This window comes from Somniosus microcephalus, chromosome 4, assembly GCF_052327205.1.
Source record: "Somniosus microcephalus isolate GS21.2 chromosome 4, FLI_Smic_1.0, whole genome shotgun sequence".
Lineage (NCBI taxonomy): Eukaryota > Metazoa > Chordata > Chondrichthyes > Squaliformes > Somniosidae > Somniosus > Somniosus microcephalus.
The window spans coordinates 266,785,591-266,806,755 of NC_140990.1; the positions used below are offsets into that span (position 1 = coordinate 266,785,591).

General features: G+C 45.9%; 1 protein-coding gene across 2 annotated transcripts in view; it reads right to left on the bottom strand.

Moving 5' to 3' along the window:
- Positions 1-17,402, bottom strand: part of wdsub1 (WD repeat, sterile alpha motif and U-box domain containing 1) — a 66,949-nt gene extending 49,547 nt beyond the window's left edge. Inside the window, exon 1 of one of the 2 annotated variants that reach the window (XM_085986355.1) lies at positions 17,287-17,402. The gene's annotated coding sequence lies outside the window, so the exon portion shown is untranslated. Of the gene's footprint in view, positions 1-16,864; positions 17,159-17,286 lie in introns of those variants that run through there. The other variant, XM_085986356.1, reaches the window with a different exon arrangement.
- Positions 17,403-21,165: the final 3,763 nt, after the last annotated feature.

The following is a 21,165-nucleotide window of genomic DNA, read 5'->3' on the forward strand; positions in this document are numbered from 1 at the left end:
ACATTAATTTTGAGTGTGATTTGCCCAAGTCCGAAACTAGAATCTTAAACTTAAATAAAGCCAATTACATAGGTATGAGGGGCGAGTTGGCTAAGGCAGATTGGAAAAATAGATTAAAAGGTATGGCAGGAGAGAAGCAGTGGCTAGCATTTAAAGAAATCTTTCATAATTCTCAACAAAAATACATTCCATTGAGAAACAAAAACTCCACAAAAAAAGTGATCCAACCGTGCTAACTAAAGAAGTTAAGGATAGCATTACATTGAAAGAAGAAGCTTATAATGTTGCAAAGAATAATAGTAAGCCAGAGGATTGGGAGAGTTTCAGAAACCAGCAAAGGTTGACCAAAAAATTGATAAAAAGGGGAAAAAATAGAATGAGAGCAAACTAGCAAGAAATATAAAAGCAGATTGCAAGAGTTTCTACAAGTAAGTAAAAAGGAAAAGAGTAGCAAAAGTAAACGTTGGTCCCTTAGAGGCTGAGACAGGAGAAATTGGGCCGTAATTTCCAAAAGGAGGTTTCCTGCGTGTGGATGCCTCCTATCGGAAAAAAAATCTACAAATTTACCCGAGGGTTCCCGAGGTCCGGACACTTCTGCTCCTGGGCCACCCAAATTCGAAATGCACAGGACCCATGTATCCCAGAGGCGCATGCAGTTCGCAAGTATCCCTGGGATTACGTGGGCCAGGCCAGCCAATAGGAGAAGGGAATCTCTCTTCATACACTTGACAGGTAGACTTGTCAAATATATGAATGGGGATCACCCCAAAAACACAGTAAAACATTAAGTACATTTTTTAAAAACCATCACATTTTTAAATGATTTAAAATTACAGTAAATTAAATATTTTAAACAAAAATTTAATTTTTTGAAAAAATAATTTAAAGTTTTTTATGGGGCTAAAAATAAACGTATTTTTAAATTATAAATGAGTGAAATTTAAAAAAAACTTTTTTTTACTTTTTTTCAACTGTTATGCCTTACGCCTGCTTTTACCAGACATAAGATTTCTAAGGGTTTTCTGCGGGTGGAGGTTCTGCAGAAAGCAGAACTCGCCCCCAGCAGAGGCCCGTCTCTAGGGTAGGCGTCCGATCTGTCAAGAGCATGGAGTCTCATGGCTTCAGGTCAAGCATGGGCAAGGAAACCTCCTGCTGATTACCACCTACCGCCCTCCCTCAGCTGATGAATCAGTACTCCTCCATGTTGAACACCACTTGGAAGAAGCACTGAGAGTAGCAAGGACAGAGAATGTACTCTGGGTGGGGGACTTCAATGTCCATCACCAAGAGTGGCTCGGTAGCACCACTGCTGACCGAGCTGGCCGAGTCCTGAAGGGCATAACTGCCAGTCTGGACCTGCGACAGGTGGTGAGTGAACCAACAAGAGGGAAAAACCTACTTAACCTTGTCCTCACCAATCTACCTGTCGCAGATGCATCTGTCCATGACAGGAGTGACCACCGCAGTCATTGTGGAGACAAAGTCCCGTCTTTACACTGAGAACACCCTCCATCGTGTTGTGTGGCACTACCACCATGCTAAATGGGATAGATTCAGAACAGATCTGGCAGCTCAAAACTGGGCATCCATGAGGCGCTGTGGGCCATCAACAGCAGTAGAATTGTATTCCACCACAATCTGTAACCTCATGGCCTGGCATATCACTCACTCTACCATTACCACCAACCCTGGTTCAACAACGAGTGTAGAAGAGCATGCCAGGAGTAGCACCAGGCGTACCTAAAAATGAGTTGCCAACCTGGGGAAGCTGCAACACAGGACTACATGCATGCTAAAAAGCGGTAGCAGCATGCTATAGACAGGGCTAAGCGATCCCACAATCAACAGATCAGATCAAAGCTCTGCAGTCCTGCCACATCCAGTCGTGGATGGTGGTGGACCATTAAACAACTAACAGGAGGAGCAGGCTCCAAGAATATCCCCATCCTCAATGATGGTGGAGCCCAGCACGTGAGTGCAAAAGACAAGGCTGAAGCGTTTGCAACCAACTTCAACCAGAAGTGCCGAGTGGATGATCCATATCGGCCTACTCCTGAGGTCCCCATCATCACAGAAGCCAGTCTTCAGCCAGTTCGATTCACTCCACGTGATATCAAGAAACGGCTGAGCGAACTGGATACAGCAAAGGCTATGGGCCCCGACAACATCCCGGCTATCGTGCTGAAGACTTGTGCTCCAGAACTAGCCGCGCCTCTAGCCAAGCTGTTCCAGTACAGCTACAACACTGGTATCTACCGACAATGTGGAAAACTGCCCAGGTATGTCCTGTCCACAAAAAGCAGGATATATCCAACCTGGCCAATTACCGCCCCATCAGTCTATTCACAATCATCAGCAAAGTGATGGAAGGTGTCATTGACAGTGCTATCAAGCGGCACTTACTCACCAATAACCTGCTCACTGATGCCCAGTTTGGGTTCTGCCAAGACCACTCAGCTCCCGGCCTCATTACAGCCTTGGTCCAAACATGGACAAAGGAGCTGAATTCAAGAGGTGAGGTGAGAGTGACTGCCCTTGACATCAAGATAGCATTTGACCGAGTCTGGCATCAAGGAGCCCTAGTAAAACTGAAGTCAATGGGAATCAGGGGGAAAACGCTCCACTGACTGGAGTCATACCTAGCACAAAGGAAGATGGTTGTGGTGGTTGAAGGTCACTCATCATAGCCCCAGGACATCACTGCAGGGGTTCCTCAGGGCAGTGTCCTCGGCCCAACCATCTTCAGCAGCTTCATCAATGACCTTCCCTCCAACATAAGGTCAGAAATGGGGATGTTCGCTGATGACTGCACAGTGTTCAGCGCCATTCGCAACTCCACAGATAATGAAGCAGTCCATGCCCGCATGCAACAAGACCTGGACGACGTTCAAGCTTGGGCTCATAAGTGGCAGGTAACATTCACGCCACAGAATTGCCAGGCAATGACTATCTCCAACAAGCGAGAGTCTAACCAACTCCCCTTGACATTCAATGGCATTACCACCGTCGAATCCCCCACTATCAACATCCTGGGGGTCACCATTGACCAGAAACTTGACTGGACAAGCCACATAAATATTGAGGCAACAAGAGCAGGTCAGAGGCTAGGTATTCTTCAGCGAGTGTCTCACCTCCCGACTCCCCAAAGCCTTTCCACCATCTACCAGGCACAAGTAAGGAGTGTGATGGAATACTCTGCACTTGCCTGGATGAGTGCAGCTGCAACAACACTCAAGAAGCTCGACACCATCCAGGACAAAGCAGCCCGCTTGATTGTCACCCCCTCCACCACCGGTGTACCATGGCTGCATCTACAAGATGCACTGCAGCAACTCGCCAAGGCAGCACCTCCCAAACCCGCGACCTCTTCCACCTAGAAGGACAAGGACAGCAGGAGCATGGGAACACCACCACTTCCAAGTTCCCCTCCAAGTCACACACCATCCTGACTTAGAAGTATATCGCCGATCCTTCATCGTCGCTGGGTCAAAATCCTGGAACTCCCTACCTAACAGCACTGTGGGAGTACCATCACCACACGGACTGCAGCGGTTCAAGAAGGTGGCTCACCACCACCTTCTCAAGGGCAACTAGGGATGGGCAATAAATGCCTTGCCAGCGATGCCCTGATCCCATAAACAAACACAAAAAAAACTGAACGTAATTAATATAAGTAGAGAAAAAGAACTAGAGAAACGAATGGGACTAAAAGCCGACAAATCCCCATGACCCGACGGAGATAGTGGATGCATTGGTTTTGATCTTCCAAAATTCACGAGAATCTGGAATGGTCCCAGCAGATTGGAAGGTCGCAAATGTAACACCGCTATTCAAGAAAGGAGGAAGAGAAAAAACAGGGAACTGCAGGCCAGTTAGCCTGACATCAGTTGTCAGGAAAATGCTGGAATCCATTGTTAAGGAAGTGGTATCAAGTCACATGATTAGGCCGAGTCAACATGGTTTTATGAAAGGGAAGTCGTGCTTGACAAATTTATTGGAGTTTTTTGAGGATGTAACTAGCAGCGTAGATAAAGGGGAACCAGTGGATGTAGTATATTTGGATTTCCAAAAGGCATTCGATAAGTTGCCACATAAAAGGTTATTACAGAAGATTAGGGCTCATGGGGTTGAGGGTATTGGGCCAGAAATTCTGGTCGCAGGCTTCCCGCGGGTACAAGCCCCCGACCTGCACTGACCTAGCGCGCCAGCCGTTGTGCTGTGAGCCCGCGTGGGATTCCAATCCTGGACCTCCTCCAGCTGCCGGCACGCAGTGCTTGCGTATCCCAGGGGTGCAGTTAGTTCGAAGCGTCCCCTAGGATCACATGGGCCATGGAGAGCCAATCGTAGCAGGGAATCTCTATTCATAGATTTGACAGGAACGCCTGTCAAATCTATGAATAAAGATCGGCCCCAAAACCTAACTAAAACTTCAAATAATTTTTTTTTTTTTTTTAAATCACATTTTTAAAATAACTATAAATTACATAAAAGAACTATCTTAAACAGTAATTAAAATTTTTGAAAAAAATAATTACAGTTTTTAACAGGGCTAAAAATAAACTTACCTTTCTTTAAAGTATTTTAAAATAATAAACCTGCGGAAAAAATGTTTTAATTTTACTTATTTCACCACTTACCTTCTTAAAAGCAGGCCTTGCGACTGCTTTTTAAAAGCGTAGCTGCTGGAGACTTACCCTCCTGGAGAAATCTGTAAATAAAAAACGGAAGTTCCAGGCGTACGCACTGCCTCTCCGGCGCACGCGTTCGACCTGTGAACCCCTTCCTTCAAGGGAACGGAAGTTCCGGTTCCCCGCGCATGCACAGTGCATGCACGAAACCGGCACTTTCGTTGGCCCTATGCGTGAGTACACAGCGCGTACGCACCCGTGGGGACCCGAATTTCTGGCCCATAATATAGTAGCATGGAGAGAGAATTGGTTAACGGACAGAAAACAGAGAGTAGGGATAAGCAGATCCTTTTCAGGTTTGCAGGCTGTAACCAGTGGGGTGCCGCAAGGATCAGTGTTGGGGCCTCAGCTATTTACAATCTATATTAATGACCTGGATGAAGGGACCGAGTGTAATGTATCCATATTTGTTGATGATACTAAGCTAGATGGGACAGTAAGCTGTGAGGAGAAGAGAGAGTCTGCAAAGGGATAGAGATAGACTAAGTGAGTGGCAGTAAGGTGGCAGATGGAGTATAATGTAGGGAAATGTGAGGTTATTCACTTTGGTAGGAAGAATAGAAACATAGAAGATAGGAGTAGGAGTAGGCCATTTGGCCCCTCGAGCCTGCTCCACCATTCAATGCGATCATGGCTGATCATCCAAATTCAGTACCTGGTCCCTGCTTTCTCCCCATACCCCCTTGATCCCTTTAGCCTTAACAAAAATATATCCAACTCCTTCTTGAATATATTTGATGAATTGGCCTCTACTGCCTTCTGTGGTAGAGAATTCCACAGGTTCACCACTCTCTGGGTGAAGAAATTCCTCCTCATTTCTGTCCTAAATGGCTTACCCCTTATTCTGAGACTGTGACCCCTGGTTCTGGACTCCCCAACCATCGGGAACATCCTTCCTGCATCTAGTCTGTCCAGTCCTGTTAGAATTTTATAAGTTTCAATGAGATCCCCTCTCATTCTTCTAAACTCCAGCGAGTATAAGCCCAATCGACCCAATCTCTCCTCATACGTCATTCCTGCCATCCCAGGTATCAGCCTGGTGAATCTTCGCTGCACTCATTCCATGGCAAGAACATCCTTCCTCAGATAAGGCGACCAAAACTGCACACAATACTCAAGGTGTGGTCTCACCAAAGCCCTGCACAACTGCAGCAAGACATGCTTGTTCCTGTACTCAAACCCTCTCACTACGAAGGCCAACATACCATTTGCCTTCTTAACTGCCTGCTGCACCTGCATGCTTACCTTCAGCGACTGGTGCACAAGGACACCCAGGTCTCGTTCACTTCCCCTTCTCCCAATTTATTGCCATTCAGATAATAATCTGCCTTCCTGTTTTTGCCACCAAAGTGGATAACAGAAAAACAGAATATTTTTTTAAATGGTGAGAAACTTTCAAATGTTGGTGTTCAGAGAGATTTGGGTGTCCTCGTGCAAGAAACACAGAAAGCTAGCATGCAGGTACAGCAAGCAATAAGAAAGGCAAATGGCATGTTGGCCTTTATTGCAAGGGGGTTGGAGTACAAGAGTAAGGAAGTCTTGCTACAATTGTACAGGGCCTTAATGAGACCACATCTGGAGTACTGTGCACAGTTTTGGTCTCCTTATCTAAGGAAGGATATACTTGCCTTGGAGGCTGTGCAATGAAGGTTCACTAGATTGATTCCTGGGATGAGAGGGCTGTCCTATGATGATAGATTGTGTAGCATGGGCCTGTACTCTCTGGAGTTTAGAAAAATGAGAGGTGATCTCATTGAAACATACAAGGTTCTGAAGGGGATTGACAGGGTAGATGCTGAGAGGTTGTTTCCCCTGGCTGGAAGTCTCAGGATAAGGGGTAGGCCATTTAAGACTGAGATGAGGAGGAATTTCTTCACTGTAGCAACAAGAGCAGGTCAGAGGCTAGGTATTCTGCGGCGAGTGTCTCACCTCCTGACTCCCCAAAGCCTTTCCACCATCTACAAGGCACAAGTAAGGAGTGTGATGGAATACTCTCCACTTGCCTGGATGAGTGCAGCTACAACAACACTCAAGAAGCTCGACACCATCCAGGACAAAGCAGCCTGTTCGATTGGCACCCCATCCAGCACCTTAAACATTCACTCCCTCCACCATCACGTACCGTGGCTGCAGTGTGTACCATCTACAAGATGCACCACAGCAACTCGCCAAGGCTTCTTCAGCATCACCTCCCAAACCCGTGACCTCTTCCACCTAGAAGGACAAGGGTAGCAGGCGCATGGGAACACCACCACCTCCAAGTTCCCCTCCAAGTCACACACCATCCTGACTTAGAAGTACATCGCCGATCCTTCATCGTCGCTGGGTCAAAATCCTGGAACTCCCTACCTAACAGCACTGTGGGAGTACCTTCACCACATGGACTGCAGCGGTTCAAGAAAGCGGCTCACCACCACCTTCTCGAGGGCAATTAGGAATGGGCAATAAATGCTGGCCTTGCCAGCGACGCCCAAATCCCATTAAGCGAATAAAAAACTCAGAGGGTTGTGAATCTTTGGAATTCTCTGCCCCAGAGGGCTGTGAATGCTGAGTCTTTGAGTATATTCAAGGCTGAGAGAGATCGATTTTTGGACTCTCGGGTAATCAAGGGATATGGAGATCGGCGGGAAAGTGGAGTTGAGGTTGATGATCAGCCATGATCTTATTGAATGGTGGAACAGGCTCGAGGGGCCGTATGGCCTACTCCTGCTCTTATGTTCTTATTCACGTCTGTATTTTGGCTGCTGCTCAGGAACTGAGCCCATTACTTCTAGCTCCCTTTTCTTTCCCCTAAGCCTTTCTTAGGCCTTTATCTCCTTCCCTCCTCATCATCTGGCATGCCACCTTTCATTTTTCACTTCTCAGGTACTTTGTGCACCCCGCACCACCCCCCCCCCCCCCACCTCCTAAACTGTACCCCAACCATCACTACTCCTCAGCCTTCCTTCTCTCCGGTCACCATCCAGGGTCGCGGTCCCCTTTGAACAAGCCCACAGCTATCCTCCGTATCTCCATTGGCATGCTCCAAGGGGCCCATCATTGTATCAGGTTCAAGCAGGACCACCCCATACTCCTCTCTTGCTGATCTTCCTGCCAGGAACGCCCGCTGGGAGATACCCTCACCAATCTCCTTCCCATTCTGCTCACCCGACCCAGCAGTGCCACCTTGGACTCTTGATAGATCAACAATCAATGTCCCTTGTCACATTTGTCTCCAGAATGTCTGCTTGCTCACACACGGGGCCTTTACCATCCACAACCTTATTGTGGATGATCATATAGATACCCTAGCTTGACAGAAACTTGACTCACAGGTGGTGACATCTTGCCCCTTACCGAAGACTCCTCGCCTGGTTACACTTTCCACCACCTGCCCTCCCCAAGCCGTGGTGGTGGTGTGGCTCTCATCACTTTGATCGTTCCCCCATTCCTTTGGCATGTTTGACTCCTTCAGGAACCTCCCCATTCCACCCTTCTCATCTTTTCTTTAAAATGCTTGTTGTCTACTGTAGTGTCCGCGTATCAATAATACATGGACTGCAGAACCATAATAACAGGTATTTACTGAACAGAGGGTAAGCTTAAACTGAAAGTACAGACGCCTGCTATGGTGTGCCAGGTGTGGTCACTGCCGGTACTACAGTATAAAGTCAGTTCTCTCTTAAAGGTACATACACATCTACCACCCACAAGCACCACCCAGAGTTTCTCTCAGACATATCCTCTCCTTTTCTCCTTCAACCTCTGCACCGTGACTCTGCATTTACCGTACTTTCAATCATTTTCTCAGTCCACTTACCCATTCTCTAAATTGACTACACTCCTGTACTCCCTAAATTTCTCCCTCCCTGTAAACTCTCCTACCCATATTCACAATCACACCCTCAACATTACCATCTCCCATGGCACCTCTACTCCTGTGGCTTTGATCACTAATGCCACCTCCGATCACTGGCTTATATCTTCTTACGTCATTGATCACCTTCGTTCATGTTTTTACTTGAAAGACTTGCATTTATATAGTGCCATTCACGACCTTGGGATGTCCCAAAGCATTTTACAGCCAATTAAGTACTTTTGAAGTGTAATCACTGCTGTAATGTAGGAAACGCGGTAGCCAATTTGCGCACAGCAAACTCCCACAAACAGTAATGTGATACGCTTTTTTTAAGGTGTTGGTTGAGGGATAAATATTGGCCATGATACCAGAGAGAACTCCCCTGTTCTTCTTCGAAATAATGCCATGTGATCTTTTATCTCCACTCGAGGGGGCAAACGGGGCCTTGATTTAACGCCTCATCCGAAAGATGGCACCTCCAACAATGCAGCACTCCCTCAGTACTGCTCAAGTCTCTGAAGTGGGACCCGAACCCACACCCTTCTGACTCAGAGGCGAGAGTGCTGCCACTGAGCCACGGCTGACATCTTGAAGGTCTCAGCCTCGCAAAAGCTTGGCCGTCATAATTTTGTCTAAAGGTGTCTCAAATAGCTGAAGGGAGTGCCTGTAGTGCGAGCTTGTTCAGTACACATCAGCAGCAGTGTGTCAGTGCAACTGGAAGAATGTTTCTCTGCAGCTTCCAACAGTATTTTTGGTTGCTTTTGGAAATTATTTGAAAAAAGTCAGATGAATTTCAGAAGTTTATTAAGCATTTTCTGAAACAGAATGGCAGTCTGTGTCAATGACAGAGTGAAAGGTAAAGAGGCAGAGACCATTTCAAACTTGGCAGGATAGTAATGATTGCGCACATTTAACTGCTTTTGTTTAACTTAGAATGAAAATTATGTATTTCCTGCAGCAGCAAAGTCCAATTGCTTTTCTGTGTAATAGCATTTCACTTTGTATATTTTTGAAAACAATTTGAATACAAACTAGGCAACAAATTTAACAAAGTTTTCTGGTGAAATTTTAAACAAAAGTTAATTACTTCAGAACATGCATCAACAACAACTTGTATTTATATAGCACCTTTAACATAGTAAAACATCCCAAGGCGCTTCACAGGAGTATTAAAAGACAAAAAAATTTGACACCGAGCCAAATAAGGAGAAATTAGGGCAGGTGACCAAAAGCTTGGTCAAAGAAGTAGGTTTTAAGGGGCATCTTAAAGGAGGAAAGAGAGGTAGAGAGGTTTGGGTAGGGAATTCCAGGGCTTAGGACCTAGGCAACAGAAGGCACGGCCACCAAGGGTTGAGCGTTTATAGTCCGGGATGCTCAAGAGGGCAGAATTATCTCGGGGGGTTGTGGGGCTGAAGGAGATTACAGAGATAGGGAGGGGCAAGGCCATGGAGGGACTTGAAAACAAGAATGAGAATTTTGAAATCGAGGCGTTGCTTAACTGGGAGCCAATGTAGGTCAGCGAACACAGGGGTGATGGGTGAACGGGACTTGGTGCGAGTTAGGACACAGGCAGCCGAGTTTTGGATGAGCTCACGGTTACGTAGTAGGGAGAGAGATACAATTCTATTGTTTCCACTTACAATTCAAAACCACCGTTTCCATCAGATTTGTTTCTACAGCTGCAATGGGTGAGTGAAGACCTACTTATTGCTGAGTGGAAACATATGGCAAATTGTGAAATAATTATAACAGGGTAGAACTATTTTGTTACAAGGTTTCCATAAAAACCTTTGGGGCTCCTATCCAAGGTAAATAATGCCTTTGAAAGTAATTTCAGGAAGTGTTTATGATTGACAGAAATACTAGCCATTCACATGGATGACTGGATGTGAAAGCCCTACTTCTTGCCAATACTTATGATGATATAAAAATTGGTGACCTTTTTTGGTTGCAAGTCAAAAGTGAATTTCATTAAAGCAGTGACATGTTTATTTACTTTCCCAGGGAAGCAGAGACAGAGAGAGTGGAATCTTTATATTTACTGTTAGAGTTGTGGTTTTTAATTATCCACAGAAAACTGTATTTATCTTTAAGAAATCAAACAGGAAACACTTCAAATATTTGCGCCAATCTCTTACAACTTGGAACCAATGCTGATAGATGCGAGGATCCCCCTCTCCACCAATGATATCAAACCTGCGCCTCTCTCTTGAGCTGACAGACTCCCAAGTGTCCATCAGTGAGGCAAACCCCACATCCCATCCCCTAGTTCTTCCAAACGTCAGCATCCCTAACCCAGTTCTGCAAACTCAAAGGTCATTCCCCTAGTGCTACCAAAGTCCAGGTGTAGCTAATGCTACTAAACGCTCCACAAGCTCCCCCAGTGCTGCTAAATACCACATATCTACTTCCAATATGATATACCTTGCTATGTATCTTAAGCTTTAAAAAAGGAGATAAAAACATACACACATATAAAAATATTCAAGAACATTCATTTGTAGTTTTCACAGAATAATTCACAAGTCACAGAAAATACCATGCAATAAAAACAGGACTTGACCAATTCGGTCATCAGATTTGTTTCTACAGCTACAATGGGTCCCTCATCGCTGCTCCCTTAAGTCCAAGGTGGACAACTATTTTAGCCATTCATCGTCAGATCTGGCTGGACCACATAAAGCACCATCAGGTCCTGCTCTCCTCTGCCAAAACTGCTCACTATTCCAGGATCATCCTGGAATGCAAAGATAACACCCGGCTTCTCTTCTCTGCTGCAAACCGTCTTCTTAAACCCCTCTCCCCTGCCTCCTTCACCCTCACCTCCAACAAGTGTGATGAGCTCATGGAGTTCTTTAACAATAAGATTGAGACCATCTGTTCAGCTATCTCTGCAGCTTCCCTCCCTTACCATAGCCACCGAGCCAAACTTCATCTAAAGTTCCTCCTGCCCTAGCCCTGAACTTGCATCTCGCTCCTATCTCTCCGAGCTCATCTTGTCCATGAGACTCTCCCCTTGTTCCCGCGGCTCTATTCTCACTAAACTGACCAAACACCCAACTTCCTTTCCTGGCCCCCCCATGTTAGCGGATATTGTTAACAGTTCTCTATCCTCAGGTACTGTCACCCTTCTCTTCAAATCTGCCTTCATTACACCTCTCCTCAAAAAGACAACCCTTGACCCCTCTGTCTTTGTAAACTACCACCCCAGCTCCACTTCACCACCACTCTCTCAGCCCCTCTACAGTCTCTAAACTGTCAAGACTGCTTGTCCAAATATCTAGCACTGGATGAGCAGAAATTTCTTCCAATATATTGGAAAGATCGAAGCGGTTGTCTTTGGTCCCTGCCACAAACTCCTTTCCCTAGCCACAGAGTCCATCCCTTTCCCTGGCAACTGTCTGAGGCTGAACCAGATTGTTCGCAACCTTGGTGTCATGTTTGACCCCGAAATGAGCTTCCGCACACATCAATAAGACCGTCTATTCCCACCTCAATAACATCGCCCGACTCCGCCCCACCTCAGCTCATCTGCTGCTGAAACCCTCAACCATGCCTTTGTAACCTCTAGACTTGACTATTCCAATACACTCCTGGCCGGCCTCCCATCTTCCACCCTCCATAAACTTAGTCATCCAAAACTCTGTTGCCCGTATCCTAACTCGCACCAAGTCCCGTTCACTCATCACTCCTGTGCTCACTGACCTACACTGGCTCCCAGCTGAACAACACCTCCATTTTAAAATTCTCATCCTTGTTTTGAAATCTCTCCATGGTCACGCCCCTCCCTATATCTCTGTAACCTCCTCCAACTCTCCGAGATCTCTGCGCTCCTCCAATTCTGGTCTCTTGCGCAGTCCAATTTTAATCACTTCCACCATTGGTGGCCGTGCCTTCAGCTGCTGAGGTCCTAAACTTTGGAATTCCCTCCCTAAACCTCTCCGCCTCTGTAGTTCTTTCCTGCTTAAGATGCTCCTTAAAACCTACCACTTTGACCAAGCTTTTGGTCATCTTCTCTAATATCTCCTTATGTGGCTCGGCGTCAAATTCTGTTTGATAATGCTCGTGAAGTGCCTTGGGACATTTTACTATGTTAAAGTCGCTATATAAATACAAGTTGTTGCTGTTAGAAATCAATGGCTCTGATAATATACCATGTTACATGGCATAATACCGCTACTGAAATGAGTTTGGCCAGTCTCAAGTCGAATTCCTAAAAACAGCACCCAATTGGCCATAATTCAATTTAAAATTGGAGCATAAATAAAAGCATAAAAATGGCTAATATTAGTAGCAAATTCAGCGGTGCATCAAAGAGTGATCTGCTGAGCTTGGTTGGTATAGCTCAATACGAGTAAGGATAGAGGGGCTTTAATCTGCATTTGGCCAATACTATAACTGTCTTTGAATTGGTTAAGACACAACTGGGTAGAACACAGGAATCAAGCTCGACATTCTTGAGTGCTGTCACCAGGATTGCAGTTAAGCATAATGTCAAAGTATGAAAATTTCACACAACCACAATATAGGCAGCTTTTCCCCCTCAAATTTCAATAAAGTGCAAGTGAGTGTAAGAAGTGTTTATATTATGTCCACTTGAAAGAAGATAACATACAGCAGTATAAACTTGAGTTCTGCACTACAAACCAATGGGGTGAAGTACTGATCATGACAGATCTGTCACCGGTGATGGGGGCAAAAGTGGGGGTAATTTGAGTTTAAAATTAAGACTAGCACACAAGAACCATTTTGCACAAAATCGGTTTGTGAGATTTATGTTGTAATGTACTGGTACTAATATACGAAATAAGCCTTGTGATAACCCTATTGGAGAAACAAAATACATTAATGTTCAAAAGTATTAACAGCTGGAAATACTGGCGGTTGCATATCGGAATCCAATGGCTACTGTATTGCCAATTTTGCTCAAGCTACTGCCAGGTTGCGTATTTTAAAAAAAAAGAAAAAAGACTTGCATTTACATAGAGCCTTTCACAACCACCGGACATCCCAAAGTGCCTTACAGCCAATTAGGTACTTTTTGAAGCGTAGTCACTGTTGTAATGTAGGAAACGCGGCAGCCGATTTGCACACAGCAAGCTCCCACAAACAGCAATGTGATAATGACCAGATAATCTGTTTTAGTGATGTTGAGTGAGGGATAAATATTTGCTAGGACACCGGGGATAACTTCCCTGCTCTTCTTCAAAAGAGTGCCATAGGATCTTTTATGTCCATCTGAGAGGGCAGACGGGGCATCGGTTTAACGTCTCATCCAAAAGACGGCACCTCCAACAGTGCAGCACTCCCTCAACAATACACTGGAGTATCAGCCCAGATTTTTGTGCTCAAGTCTCTGGATTGGGACCTGAACCCACAACCTTCTGACTCAGAGGTGAGAGTGTTACCAACTGAGCCATTCCTGAGAAAGGTGCCTGTCCACATGAATGGAGGGCAAGATGGTGCGGTCATCGACCCGGAATTTGCAGTGGGTAACAACAGTGAACACTGTTAGTTCGCCGTTATTACCCCTTTGAAACTGACCGCAACTTCATGATTTAGCGCGCGTGCATCTAAATGTGGAAATCCTGAAGTTGCGGTTTGTCATTCACTGCTTCGACACTGGCTGCGATGTGGCCCCCACCGCCCCCTCATATCCGGCAATCAATGTAATCAGTGACATTGACGAAAACTTGGGCTTTCCCGTGGTAATATCACTGTTAAATACCCCATTAAAAGCCTTTTGAATTAGGTGTAACAGCGTATTGACTGCTAAACAAACTTAATTGCCCTGAAAAATGAATTTTAATTTTGTGCGTGTCAAATTTCTCCATTATGATAAAAATTTAAATTTAAGAACCTTTAAAAAAAATTCTATTGTTTTAAAGTTTGTTTATATTTATTTCAGGTTTACCTTTCCCCATGCAAGAGCCCCAATCTTTGTTTTGTTCTCTAACATTTTAAAAAGTCAGAACATAAACAACTTATCTTCCGAGTTCCGTCTGTGAGAATTCTACATTGTGATTGGCTCCTTAGACAGCTTGTTGACACCACAGCAGCATCGCACTAGGGAATTACCACTAAACTGTGCTGATGTGGCAGAGCCACCGAGGGACTCTGAACAACTGTACATAATTCCCTTTAACGATGTGTTAGCTACAGACTAAATCTGTACCATTGTATATACTGTTTGCATGTACAGTGCGCGGTCCCTTTAAGAGCGCGGGCAAACGCGATGACGTCATGCCGCTAATCACGTGATCACCCAAACGCGGGAAAAACGTGTTGACGTCATGACGCCATCCACGGGACCGCCCTGGCAGTCCTCGTGGAGTCTCCGACCTGTTAAGACCTGTATTCATAGTTCTCTTGCATCAATCTGTTTAAACTCGTTAGTTTGACATTAAAAACTTTTTGATTGATTGTCTGCGTCGAACTCAATCTCTAGATAGGAATTTGACCATTCCTACATTGGTGACCCCGACTTTTGTGAACGGATTTCGCAAAAGGAACACAGCATGGAGGCAAACGCCATTTCGTTGAAGCTGCCGCAGTTCTGGGAGCAACAAGCGACCTCGTGGTTCATCCAAGTTGAAGCCCAGTTCGCCCTGAGAGGCATCGTTGAGGATCAGACCCGATACTTATACGTGGTCTCCGCACGCGACGGCTCTACTGCCTCGCGGATCGTCAGTCTTCTCGGGAACTCCCCAGCGGACTGCAAGTATGAGACCCTCAAGGCGCGGTTGCTACAGGTTTTCGGGCTCACGAAATCAGAGCACGCCCGTCGGCTGCTCGCTATGCCCGGGATCGGGGACTCCAAACCTTCCGAGATGATGAGCCAAATGCTCACACTCCTCGGCTCTGAACCGGAATGCTTTCTCTTCAGAGAGTTATTCCTCAGCCAATTACCAGAGCAAGTGCAAGCAGCCTTGGCGAGATCCGAGGTCGAAGACTGCGCAGCGCTCGCTGCCGAGGCAGACAAAATATTCGCTGTTACGCAACAGTTCTGCACTGCCACGAGGCGCCCATCCCCCAGACGCCGCCCCAGCTCCTCAGCCCACGGGGCTGTGCTTCTACCACACGCGGTTTGGCGTGAAGGCGAGATGTTGCCGCCCTCCCTGCAGCTTCTCTCAAAAAAAAACTCCGTCCAATGAAGCAGTCAGATGTTTCGCGCCGGTTCCCACATCGCATCACGGGTTTCAGGGCTCTCACGTACCAGCGGAGCTGAAACAAGCCGACTACGTGTTCATCCGCCACGATGCTCACCGGGATCCGCTCAAGGCCCCATACACTGGTCCTTTCCGTGTGTTAGAGGCAGGAGACAAAACCTTCAAGGTGGATGTCGGTGGTAAACTGGACCACATTTCGGTCGACCGTTTGAAGCCAGCACAGCTGGACCTTGACCGTCCCGTCGAGACCGCACAGCCACCGAGACGAGGTCGGCCGCCCACCGTCGTCACGCCAGAACAAGTGCAACCACCCGCCAGACCGCCCGCCGTCCAACAGCTTCCGCTTCGGGAATACAGGAGTCGTTCTGACAGGCTTGTCAGACCCCCTCACCGTTTGACTTTTTCCGTTAAAGACAATTCTGGGGGGGTGCATGTGGCAGCGCCACTGAGGGACTCTGAACAACTGTACATAATTCCCTTTAACGATGTGTTAGCTACAGACTAAATCTGTACCATTGTATATACTGTTTGCAAGTACAGTGCGCGGTCCCTTTAAGAGCGCGGGCAAACGCGATGACGTCATGCCGCTAATCACGTGATCACCCAAACGCAGGAAAAACGTGATGACGTCATGAACGGGACCGCCCTGGCAGTCCTCGTGGAGCCTCCGACCTGTTCAGACCTGTATTCATAGTTCTCTTGCATCAATCTGTTTAAACTCATTAGTTTGACATTAAAAACCTTTTTGATTACCTGCGTCGAACTCAATCTCTAGATAGGAATTTGACCATTCCTACACTGAAATCATTTGAACGCCGACAAAGATATCGCGAGATCTCTGTGGGCACCCCTTTCTTCGGGGGCCAGCCTTTGATTCGCTGCTGACTGCAAATTCCGGAGGCCATCATCTCCAACCCATTCACCTTGGATTCCTTTTAATTGGCTTGCAGTGGTATTGCAGAGGCCAGGTGGAAGGTACCCACCCTATTTCTAACCCAGTGTGGGTGGAGGAACATAATAGACCACCCCACTATAACCTAAATGGAGATTAAGAACTTTTTATTCCTTGTTTTGCCACTGCATTGCCTACTTCTCGGTTAATATCACGTTTTCAGTGTTTCCATGATTATAAACTGGCTCTCACGGTAACTTGAAGTTGAGTGGCTCACCGTGTACTCTGGAGCGGCTCTGGGAGGGAGACCAGCATCTGGAATGTTCGTGCCAGAAAGTTAACGAATTGTTAAAAAAAAATCCAAATTTTCTTAGAACCAATATATTTATAATACGTGGCGGCACTTTGTTACCCACTGACTAGTGCCCGCTCGGTACTGGTGGTGTCCAGAAAAACCAAAGTCGCTGCCGGCCTCACTCGCTGTTTTCCCCACGGCCGGCTCAGGGCGCTCGGCTCCGGCTCACACCGCAGGGAACGGTACGGTACGGTCGGATCAGGGGGCGGGGACAGTCACAGCGGCCTTTCAGGAAACGACAAACTGCAGAACCCCCATCGGCGGCTCCGGCGCCCTCTTGGTAAAACGGCTCCTTTCGATTACAATTAACAGAGCCGGGGGAACGGAACCAGCAAACTACTTACAAAATGTCTGCCAACGGCAGGAGACGCTGCAGCCTCGGGACGGGACAGCGCCGAGCCCAGCGGAGATCGCGCCTTTCCTCGCTGCCCTGCGTCACACCTTCTGCCAGCTCCCTGGAAACCGCAGGGCACGTGACGCAGGGATAATTTCTGCTCACAGCCCAGTCAGCAGTGCAGTAAATAGTAGAAGAGAATTTAGGCAAGAATAAAAAAGTGTCACATCAGTGCTACTCGGACTTTGAGATAGGTGTGGTTACCTTCTCCCCCCCCCGCCCACGGCAGAATTCTTCTCACGAAACCATAGGTAGAATAGGGCTCAGCTATGATGTCCCTGCAGAGTAGTATGCCAACCTTGTCGAAGTTGGGTAAAATAATACAGGGCTGTGCCTCATTCCTTACTTTGAGAGGAAGCGTGCGTAACATTAGTTAACACCGTTAAACATGCCAGCCTAGCCAAGCCCAATCCTGTTCTCAACCTAAAAATGGTCCCTCGGGCCTCCTCTGCAATTCAATAAGATCACGGCTGATCTTCGACCTCAACTCCACTTTCCTGCCCGATCCCCATCTCCCTTGATTCTCCTAGAGTCCAAAAATCTACCTCTCTCAGCCTTTGTAATATATGTGGGTAGAACAAATGAAGGACAGAGAGACAATGAGTTGCTAGTCAAGGTGCTTGTTTACTAGGGCAGAGCAAACTGAGCACGCTCATACTAAACCATGTGATAATACAGTACACTGCTTTCCCCTTAAAAAAAATGTACACATTTCCCCTCACAAATACAACAAAACTATGGTTCCACCTTTCCCAGCATTACATGTACCACATAAAAACTGGCTTTTTTACTTTTAAATCAACTACAAATCCAGTTTAATAACAGGTTTGCAGAGCCTTCCTGATCTCCTTACAAAAGATTTTGGTGTGGAACCAATTTTCAGGCTGATTTGTTCTGGTTCCAAACTCAATGATGATCCTGTTTTTATTTCAGATTTGATTGACTCCGTTCAGACTTCAGAAACCAGGTTCAAACTCATGTATGTGTTCATGATCAAGTGGTTCAAGATCACATCTTGGTTCATCTCTAATCAAATCAAATCAACTTTTATTGTCATTGTTAGTGCACAAGTGCAGTACAACGAAATGTAGGCTTACGGCTCCCGAGAGTGTACATTTGGATTAAGACATTTAAACATTCAACTCTAGCAGAGATCAGTGGATCTATATGAACACTTCAGATGTTGTCACCAATTTCAACCAAATATCTCTTGGTTCCACCAACCTCTACTATGGTTCCTATATCACACTTGTGTGAACTCGATTTGCCAGGGGGACGGAGAACACAAACACACTCGTTTTGTCTGAAACTGTGTTCTTTCTGATTGCTGTCATAACGTTTCTGTTCAACTCTAGAGGCCAAATTTGGTTGAACAAGACTTAATCGTGTTCTCAATCTCATCTTCATTGAGAGTTCTGCTGGGGTATATCCAGTTGTAGTGTGTGGATTAGTTCTGTACTTCAGCAAGAAATTTGCCAAACGTTGCTTCATGCCGAGTCCCGAACAACCCTGCAGCACTTGCTTTTTGAGAGCTTCTTTTACTATTCTGACTGACCTTTCGGCTGCTCCGTTTGAAGCTGGATGATATGGTGGAACGAGAGTGTGTTTGATACTGTTCCATTTCATGAACTCTTGGAATAGAGCAGAGGGCCATTGTCAGAAACAAACTCTTCAGATAAGCCATGACATGCAGAGATAGACCTCAACTCATCTATGGTACGTTCAGTATTTGAACCCATATGTTTCATTTCAATCCACTTTGAGTGGCTATCTACAAGTACCAGGAAATAATCATTTGCTTTCTCACAGAAGTCTACATGTACTCTCTGAAAAGCTCTACTTGGCCATGACCAGGGTTGTAGTAGAGTTTTGGGTGGTTTGTTTCTACAATTTTGGGAACCGCTGCATTTGCAGACAAGTGATTCAAGATCACTGTCTAATCCAGGCCAGTAAACAAAGCTTCTTGCAATTGATTTCATACTGATGATCCCTGGATGTTCAGAATGAAGTTTGGCCAGAACTCTATCTCTCAAAGAAGTAGTTACCACCACTCTGTTTCCCCACTTGATACAACCTTGCTCACAAGACAATTCAGTATGATGGTTATGGAATGGTTTCAACTCTGTGTCTAGACACTGCTCAGTCCATCCATTCAAGGTGTTTTCATACACTCTTTTCAGTACTGAGTCCTTTTGAGTCTCATTTGCAATCTCAGTTGCATTCACAGGAAAGTCTGTCAACTGCACCTAGCGTGAAAATCTCACCTTCACTCCCAACATGAGTCTTCATGTGGCAACCTGGACAAGGCATCTGCGATTGCGTTTTGCTTTGAAGTGCGATATTCAGTTGTCTAGTCATATTGTGACAACAACACTGCCCAACGTTGCATTCTTGATGCTTCCATTGCAGGGATGGTAGATTTGGGCCCCAATATTGCTAGGAGCGGTTTGTGATCAGTTATCGGTTAGGAGAAGGTACACTTTCTGCCGATCAGGAACTGTTGGAATTTCTTGATTCCAAACACTATGGCAATTGCTTCCTTTTCAATTTGCGCATAATTTTGTTCGCTCTTTGTGAGGGTTCGCGATATCAACGCAATTGGTTTCTCTTGGCCGTCATCCATTATGTGGCTTATGACAGCTCCCACATCATAGCTAGAAGCATCACCCGCTAACTTAAGTTCACGCTGTGTCTCGTAGTGCACAAGTAGAGCATCGCTAGAGAGACTTCACTTACAAGTATCATAAGCTTCCTGTTGCACTTTCGTCCACTTCCGCTGGACATCCTTCTTGAGGAGCTTGTGCAATGGAGCTAAAATGGTCACTAACTCAGGTAAGAAACGTGCGTAGTACTGGACCATTCCAAGGAAAGATCTTAAGCTTTGGAGCATTGATGACAGCATCAACCTTTTCCTTCACTGGTTGCAAGCCATTTGCATCAACTTTCAGACCAAGGTACACAATCTCGGGCTGCACAAAAGCTCCTTTTCAATTTGACATTGTGGGAATTCAACCTTTTAAGCACTAACACTAATATCTAACACTTTTAGATTTTCTTTCTTGCTGCTTGTTGTGGTCGTCTTGATTGCATAAGCAATTTGGAATTTCTTGCAAAATCTTATCCATCGTAGCCTGGAAGATTTTGGGGGAGGACTTTACACCGTACGGCAGCTTGGTATACGAGTACAGTACTTGTGTGTTGATAGTGAGATACCATTGACTCGCTTTGTCAACATTCAGCTGAACGTAAGCAGTGACAAGTCAAGCTCAGAGAAAACCTTTGACCCAGAGAGGGCTGCATATAAATCATGCGATGTAGGTAACGGGTACTGCTCATCGTCAACTGTTTGGTCGATAGTAACTTTGTAATCACCACACAAACAGAGAGTTTTGTTTGCTTTGGGCTCTACCACAATCTGGGTAGCCCATTCACTTTTGTCAGTTTTTACTAGCACTCAGTTCTCTTTCAGTTTCTCTAGCTCTTCCTCCATCTGACTATTCAAGGCATGGGGGACCGGCCTTGCCTTACAATAAACAGGCTTCATGTTGGACTTGATGCAGATATGTGCATCATACCCAGTGATGCCCTCATAACTGCCTGAGAACATGCTTTAATACTTGTTCAGCATTATGTCGAGTCACTTCTTTGAAGCATCTACACTGAAACGTTTTTCCAGTCTAGTTTTAACTTTCTCAACCAGTCTTTGCCCATGAGGGTTGGCCTGTTGTTGTAGCTCGCTACAATAATAGGCAGCTTTACTGACTGGCTGTTGTGTTGAACTGTACATTCCATTTGTCCACGTCATAACGGCACAGAAGGAGGCCATGTC